General features: G+C 38.4%; 1 non-coding gene across 1 annotated transcript; it reads right to left on the bottom strand.

Annotated features, from left to right (window-relative positions):
• Positions 1-2,899: 2,899 nt before the first annotated feature.
• On the bottom strand, positions 2,900-3,006 carry LOC116120117. The gene has a single exon (XR_004126493.1). It is a non-coding gene; the product is annotated as a small nucleolar RNA R71 (small nucleolar RNA).
• Positions 3,007-8,631: the final 5,625 nt, after the last annotated feature.

Here is an 8,631-nt window from a genome sequence, read left to right as displayed (position 1 = left end):
GTTACGAGCCAACAAAGACCTTTTGATCCTTAGTGATGTCTAGTCCACATTAGTGGAAAGTAGTTCAATTCTTAGGCTTATAGAGTCTACCACCATTTGATAAACTTCACATTCCTGCATAAAATAATCCGAGAAGTCAGAACGTGAATTGAAGTGGGGATCGTCTACTCAGGGGACTGATAGAAAAAGATAGTCAATTCAATTATGACTTCGTGGAGTGTTGAGTATTTTCCCGTAATAGTGTTTCAACAATTTTTTAGACTTGCATTTTTAATCAATTCCAGGTAACTTGTCTGTTTTTCATAGTTTTCCTCTTTTGTCATTTTGGGTTAAAATTGTTTTTCCTTACGTTTGTCTTGTTGTTTTTGTTTTTGATACTCGAGGACGAGTATATCTTAAGTTTGGGGGTAATTGATAATCCGTGGATTTTACTGTTTTTCCTGTCTATTTGGTAGGATTTTTGGATACTTTCCTTGGCTTTTAGGCTTGAATTACCACTTAATTTGTCCATTTCATATTTCAGGTCTAAAACACATTTTCGGATTGAAACGAAGCAAAAACGAGGTCAATTGATTCAAACTCGAGAGTTTTCAGAGCCAGGAATGTTCAGAGGTTGATTGGAAGCACTCTTGAAGCTCAAATGAAAGAGAAGGAAAGAGAAAATCAAAGATTCTAGTGTTGGAGCATGCAAGGGTAGTTCTATAATTTCAACCATTTGAAGACAAGGTTTTGCTGTGGTGAAACTGATTTTCACCGCGGCATGAAACTTGCGGGTTAAAGTGGCATTTTAATGTTTCGTCGCGATGTCGCAGCGAAAATCAAGTTCGTCGCGCAAATCCTAGAGTTAATTGTTTTGTAAAAACGGTGCATTTTCGAGTTTTAGCCTTGAATCCTAGGGTTTTGGCCAACTATTTAAGAGAGCCTTAGCTCATTTTGTTGGAGGTTCGAGATTGTTAGCGAAGAAAAAGGGGAAATTGGAGATTTGAAGCATTTGGGTCTTCAATTAGGGAAGATTTCGTTCTTATCTTATTTTCTAGCATGTTGAACTCTTTATTTACAGTCTATATTACGATTTTCTTTACTTTGAATATGAACTAACTTACTTTTGGATTAGGGTTTAGATGTAACTTGGATTACAATGGTTTAATCTATAAAGAGATGTTGTTTTTAAGTTCTATTGCTTGGGTTATGTATTTATTCTTGTTCTTAATGCAATTGGATGTTGAGTTTTTGGTTCAATTGAATGTTGAGCATGATGAGACTGAGAAGTGATTCATGTGTTAGCCTCTTAGAGTAAATACCATAGATTAAGTGAACGCTAGAGATAGGTTCAGAGATCTATGAAATCCCTTTAGGGTTCCACTTAGCTTAATGGACTTGGAACTGTTAATCTTCATTTTGTTGGGTGCGGAAGGTTAATGGAAATAAGTAGGAGAATATAGCCTGAGAAGGTATATTCTGCAGATTAGGGTGTCCAATTTATAATCCTTACATGTGAACTTAAAAGCAACAGAAATCGTAGATTAAATCAAAGTATCCTAGTGAAGTCAAAACCCTAACCTCTTCGTCTTGAATTGACATTGTCTTAATTAGTTAGATTTTAATTTACGATATTGATTTTGTGTTAATTTCTGCTTTAATTGTCTCCCGCAAATCCAACAATCTTTGTGTTCTTCAACTAGTTACAAAACTAGGAAAATTAGTACTTAGCACGCAATCCTAGTGAGAACGATACTCTATTCATCATTTTATATGACTAGTGCACTTGCTACACTTGCATGTTTGTTAAAAATACGCTTCAATGATCACTTTTAAGGGAGATCCATCATTAAGCAAGACCATGGTGTCAATGAAGGGACTTCTCAAAACATGAAAATCGAACGACCCAGGGTATTGGATCGAATTCAATAGCCTACACTCACAGTCAGACAATAAGGAAGTGGAGGATTTAAGGGTCCTGGAATTGTTACAACGTCATGAGTCCTTGTTTGAAGCCACCCTTGGACTTCCACCAAAGAGAATCTGTAATATCCCACTTGAGGTACGTATTTAAGATTTGTCGTATTAGTTAAAAGTGTATTGTTTCAACTTAAATTGAGTTTGTATGTTGAGTTGGTTGGATTGTTGTCTTGAAAATGGGTTGAGTTTTGGTGAAGTTGGAAATTTAAACTTCGCCGGGGCGAAGAATAAACTTCGCCGCGGCGAGGAGGAGAAGTTGCATTACGGGTAGGTTCTNATTTTGGTGAATCTACAATTGCAGAAAAGATAAAGTTATTATAAGTACATTATTATTTAATATGGTCTTTTATTAAACGATGCTCCCATTATTTACTTAAGCCAATAGCCCTCACTATTAACTTGGGAAAGCCCGTTGACTTTCCTACTAGACCGAGATCTCATCCTGCCCATTTCAAACCTTCGCTTTGGCGAACAAGCCAAAATGAGTTGATTAGGTAGGCCAACAAACTTAATCCACACCAGTTGATAGCTCCCATTATCAACCTCAAATGTAAAAAAGCCAACAAGCCAATCACATAATCCAATGGCTTCAACCATTGTCCTCAAGTGTGATTCTCAGTATCATTAGAGTGGACACTACATGTCACCACGTACACACAATATGTGTACTACTCTACTATGCCTATGACGTGTTTATCAACCTTCGCTTTGGCGAACAAGCAAAACTGTCATTTCAAATTCACGCATTGCAAACTTCTTAGAGATATGCGACACATTTAAGGCAAATGGAGTGTTAGATGAAGCCATCAGGTTAAGATTATTCCCCTTTTCAATGAGAGATAAAGCAAAGGGATGGTTAATGGCACTACCAGTAATCACCACCTGGAATGAATTGGCACAACAGTTCCTAACTAAATACTTTCCTCCAACGAAATCTGCAAGGATGAGAAATGATACCACATCATTTCTACAGGAAGAGAACAAGTCACTTTATGAAGCAGGGGAGAGATATAAGGAACTGTTGAGAAAGTGTCCACACCATGGTTTGCCTGTTTGGATACAAGTCCAAACCTTCTATAATGGGTTGCTGACAAATGTGCAAACAATGGTGGATGCAACATCTGGAGGAGTATAGCAAAACAAGACACCGAAAGAAGCTTATGAGTTACTTGAAGTCCTGGTAAGTAACAACTATCAGAGACCCAATGAAAGAATTCAACCGAAGAAGTCTATGGGTATTCATGAAGTTGATGCTTACACGGCCATTTTAGCCCAACTGATAGCACTTCAGAAACAATTAGGAGGTATGCAAGTAAATTAACACCTCAAGTAACATGTGATTTTTGTGCAGGTAATCATGCGAGCATCGAATACCCAGTGGAGAATAATTTTGCTTCAGTATCCTCATCAGCAGAACAAGTCAACTATTTGGCTGGGAATCAGAGGCAACAGAACAATCCTTTCTCCAACATATATAATCCTGGTTGGAGAAATCATTCAAACTTGTCTTGGGGCAATCAGAATAATCAATGGAATCAAAGAACAGTGCCAAACAATCAAGTAGGGGTGAACCATCAACCATGGGATCAAAGAGTTTCGAAATTGGAGGATATGTTCGAAAAGTTCATGCAAGAGACCACAGGTTTTATGAGTGAGACGAGGGCAAATTTTAGAAACCAAGGGGCATCGATTCGAAACTTGGAAGTACAAATGGGTCAAATAACATAAAAGTTGAATGAGCAACCTCAAGGTTCCCTACCAAGTAACACGGTGACAAATCCATGTGAACAAGAAAATGCAATAACTTTAAAAAGTGGAGCAGTCTTGGAAGAGGTTGAACAAAAAGGGAAAGAATAGAACCCACCAAAAGAAAGGGAAGAGTCCGATGAGGAAGTCGAGGAAGAAATCATTATTGAGGAAAAGTTAAAGAATCTTAGAGAAGAAGAACCAAAGAAGGAAGAGATGCCAAAACAGAAGAGGGAAAAATTATCATTTCCTAAGATACCGCCAGAGTTGGCACACCATACCCCTCTTGTGCATTTTCCTCAAAGGCTTAGAAAGCAAAATCATGATAAACAGTTCACGAAATTCCTTGAGGTATTTAAAAACTGCACATTAGCATTCCTTTTGCAGATGCCTTGTAGCAAATGCCAAGCTATGCTAAGTTCCTCAAGGAAATTCTAGCCAGCAAGAGAAAGTTGGAATAGGAGGAAACGGTGATGCTTACAGAGGAGTGTAGTGTCATTCTACAGAAGAAGCTACCTCCAAAACTCAAAGATCTAGGGAGTTTCACTATCCCTTGTGTTATGCGAAATATTGCATTTGATAGAGTTTTGTGTGATCTGGGTGTGAGTATTAATGTAATGCCTTTTTCTATTTTCAGGAGATTAGGGATTGGTGAAGTGAAGCCTACAACTGTATCTTTGCAGCTTGCAGATCGATCCATCAAGCATCCAAGGGGCATTGTTGAAGATGTACTAGTTAAGGTTGACAAAGTCATTTTTTCGGCAAACTTTGTTGTGTTAGATATGGAAGAAGACAAGGAGATTCCTCTCATCTTGGGATGACCATTTCTTGCTATCGGAAGAGCTTTAATTGATGTACAAGAAAGGAAGTTGATCCTAAGGGTCCAAGATGAAACGGTGACATTTAAAGTATTCGAGGCCATGAAATTTCCATCAGAATCAGATTCATGTTTTAGTGTGGATTTGGTGGATAGACTTGTAGTGGATACCATCAAAGAGAACACCCCTCATCTACCCCTAGAAGCTTGCATTGCCCATCCAAAACAACCAATATGGAAGAGCCGAAGAAGAATGAGTGTGCTAGGCTGTTGGAAGCACTTCAACCGATAGACACAAACTAAGATCTAGAATTTGAAGATTTTGACATAGAAAAAGAGAAGGAAAATGCAAGAACGAAAGAACCTCCAAAGCTTGAATTGAAGCCTTTACCATCTCACCTTAAATATGTGTATCTTAGTGAATCAAAATGCTTTCCAGTGATCATCAATGCAAAGCTGAGTAAAGTGAAGGAAGAGAGGTTGGTTCAAGTATTAAGAGAGCATAAATTAGCCATTGGATGGACCATTTTCGACATTAAAGGCATTTCTCCATCTCTTTGTATGCACAAGATACTCATGGAAGATGATGCCAAGCTTATGGTGCAACCGCAATGGAGATTGAATCGTTCTATGATGGAAGTGGTGAAACTCTTAGATGCAGGCATCATCTACCCTATTTCAGATAGTCCTTGGGTGAGCCAGGTGCAAGTGGTTCCAAATAAAGGAGGTATCACGGTAATAAAGAACAAAAGTAATGAATTGATATCGACGAGGACAGTCACGGGTTGAAGGGTGTGCATCGACTGCAGAAAGCTGAATGAAGCAACAAGAAATGATCATTTTCTACATCTTTTCATTGATCAAATGTTAGAAAGACTTGCGGGACATGCTTATTATTGTTTCTTGGATGGATATTCAAGCTATAATCAGATTCCTATTGCCCCTGAAGATCAAGAGAAGACGACATTCTCTTGTCCTTATGGTACCTTTTGCTTACAGAAGGATGTCTTTTGGGTTGTACAATACACCGGTCACATTCCAGCGATGCATGATGTCGATTTTCGGTGACATGGTAGAGCGGTTCATAGAAGTCTTCATGGATGACTTCTCTGTTTTTGGTTCTTGTTTTGATAGTTGCTTGTCTAACCTTTCCTTTGTTTTGCAATGATGTCAAGATACAAATCTGGTGCTTAACTGGGAGAAATGTCACTTCATGGTTCAAGAAGGAATAGTACTCGGTCACCGAATTTCAAAGAATGGCATTGAAGTGGATCGAGCCAAAACAGAAGTGATTGAGAAGCTGTCACCACCTGCAAATGTCAAGGCAGTCCAAAGTTTCCTGGGGCATGCGGGGTTCTATAGAAGATTTATAAAGGATTTCTCCAAAAACTCTAAACCTCTTTGCAATTTGTTGATTAAAGATGTTTCTTTTGATTTCAATGATGAATGCATGCATGCCTTTCAAACTCTTAAGAAATTATTAGTGTCTGCACCCATTATTGTAGTTCCCAATTGGGAACTCCCATTTGAATTGATGTGTGATGCTAGTGATCTTGCATTAGGAGTGGTTTTAGGTCAAAGAAAGAATAAGGTTTTTCATGTAATTAAGTATGCTAGTAAAACACTAATCGATGCACAGTTGAATTACACCACTACTAAAAAAGAGCTTTTAGCCGTCATTTTTGCATTTGACAAATTTCGCTCTTATTTGCTAGGTGCTAAGGTGATTGTCTACATGGACCATTCAACACTCAAGCACCTACTGGCAAAACAAGAAGCAAAACCAAGGCTAATAAGATGGATCCTACTACTGTAAGAGTTTGAATTAGAAATCTGAGATAAAAAGGGGTCAGAAAATGTGGTAGCGGATCATTTATCAAGGGATAATCTATCAAGGATTGTATGACCAACTCAGGGAAGTGAAGAGGAAACTCAAATCAAGGGACATTCCCGGATGAGAAATTGATGAGAGTTGAAAAAGCACCTTGGTATGTAGATATTGCAAATTACTTATCATTAAGAGTGTTTCCAAATGACATGACTTTCCAGCAGAAGAAGAAATTTTTCTCTTACCTTAAATTTTATTTCTGGGAAGAACCGTTTTTGTATAAACACTGTGCAGATAAGATGATACGAAGGTGTGTCCCTAAAGAAGAGAAAGAGATTATTTTAAGGCATTGCCATGAGAAGGAAGTTGGTGGTCACTTTTGAGGAACTAAAACAGCAGCAAAGGTCCTTCAATCTGGATTTTATTGGCCAACTTTGTTCAAGGACGCTTTCTGGTTGGTTCAGGAATGTAACCAATGTCAATAGAGTGGATATCTTTCAATGAGAGATGAAATGCCATTGAGTAACATTTTAGTCGTTGAACTTTTCGACGTGTGGGGGATTGACTTCATGGGCCCTTTTCTGAATTCATATGGAAATTTGTACATCTTGGTAGCTGTTGATTATGTGTCAAAATGGGTGGAAGCAGTTGTATTACTCTCTAACGATGCCAAATGGTGGTGAACTTTGTGAGGAAAAACATTTCTTAAGATTTGGAGTACCATGGGCAATCATCAGTGATGGTGGAACTTATTTTTGCAATAGGTTGTTTGACGCTCTCCTGGGAAAATACGAAGTGACACATAGAGTTGCTACACCATACCATCCTCAAACCAGTGGACAAGTGGAACTGTCAAACAGAAAGCTGAACAAAATTTTAGAAAAGATGGTTAACGCATCCAGGACGGACTGGTCACAGAAGTTAGATGATGCATTATGGGCATAATGTACTGTGTTTAAGACTCTAATTGGTATGTCTCCATTCCGTTTGGTGTATGGGAAGGCATGTCACTTGCTGGTGGAACTTGAGCATAAGGCATATTGGGCAGTTAAGCAGCTAAACATGGATTTACAAGTTGTTGGGGATGAAAGGATGCTGAAATTGAATGAACTTGATGAGTTTCGTTATGAAACTTATGAAAATGCCCATATTTACAAAGAAAAGACCAAGATGTGGCACGACAAGCATATAACAAAGAAAAAACTTTGAAGTGGGTCAAAAAGTATTGCTTTACAATTCTAGACTTAGGCTTTTTCTCAGAAAACTTAAGTCTAGATGGTCCGGGCCTTTCATAGTTACAGAAGTCTACCCATACGGTGCTTTGGAGATCTCACATGAGGAAAAAGATACATTTAAGGTGAATGGGCAGCGATTGAAGCCATACATTGATGGAGCGTTGAGTTGCAAGTCATTGCCCATCAAACTCGACATTTTGGAATGAGGACTTGAGAAAGTCGAGCTTCCGACTATAAACAACCGCTTCTTGGAAGGCAACCCAAGCATTCTCATTTTTGAGTTGTTTTAAATTGGTTTATGTGTTTTCTGACTTAGGAAATAGTTTAATTTTGTTTTCCTTTTGGTGTTTCAGGTGAATGATCAAAATTTAGCATGAAGCAATATTTTCCAGACTTCGCTGCGGCAAAAGAAAAATCTCACCGCGACAACATCTACACTACCAAATATGTGCTCATGCAATTCCAGACTTTGCTGCAGCAAAAGAAAAATCTCGCCGCGGTAACGTATACACTACCAACAATGTGTTTTTAAAATTCCAAAGTTCGCCGCAGCAAAATAATATTTTCGCCACGGCATTGTTTGCACTGCTAAATGTGTAGTTAAGGAATTTCCAGATTTCGCCACGACACTGTCTACACTGCGACCTTAAGGAAATTCAAGACTTCGCCGTGGCAAAAGAAAATTTTCGCCGCGGCATTGTATGCACTGTGATCCTTAAGGAAAAATTTCCTAGATTTTGCTGCAGCAAGAAAAATACTTCGCCGCGGCATCAAGCAGTTCGCACAAGTAACTCAAGAACTTCGCCACAGCAAAGTTTACTCTTCACCACTACGAAAGCCATTTTCTATTTAAACTTGCATTAGTTCTTCATTTTTCACGAGTGTCCAAAAAAGCTTCCAAGAACCAAAAAAAAAATCACTTTCAATTTCAGCCCTTTTCTAGCAAAATTTCTTTCACCATTCCACACCATCACTCCCATAAACACTTAAACAACCTTCCTTTGGACCAAATCTAGCCTATTTTGAAGAAAATTTTGGAAACCCTA

Source organism: Pistacia vera, unplaced genomic scaffold, assembly GCF_008641045.1.
Source record: "Pistacia vera cultivar Batoury unplaced genomic scaffold, PisVer_v2 Contig924, whole genome shotgun sequence".
In the NCBI taxonomy this organism is placed as follows: Eukaryota; Viridiplantae; Streptophyta; class Magnoliopsida; order Sapindales; family Anacardiaceae; genus Pistacia; species Pistacia vera.
Note: the sequence above shows the minus strand (reverse complement) of the source record. Positions and strands in the feature narration are given on the sequence as shown.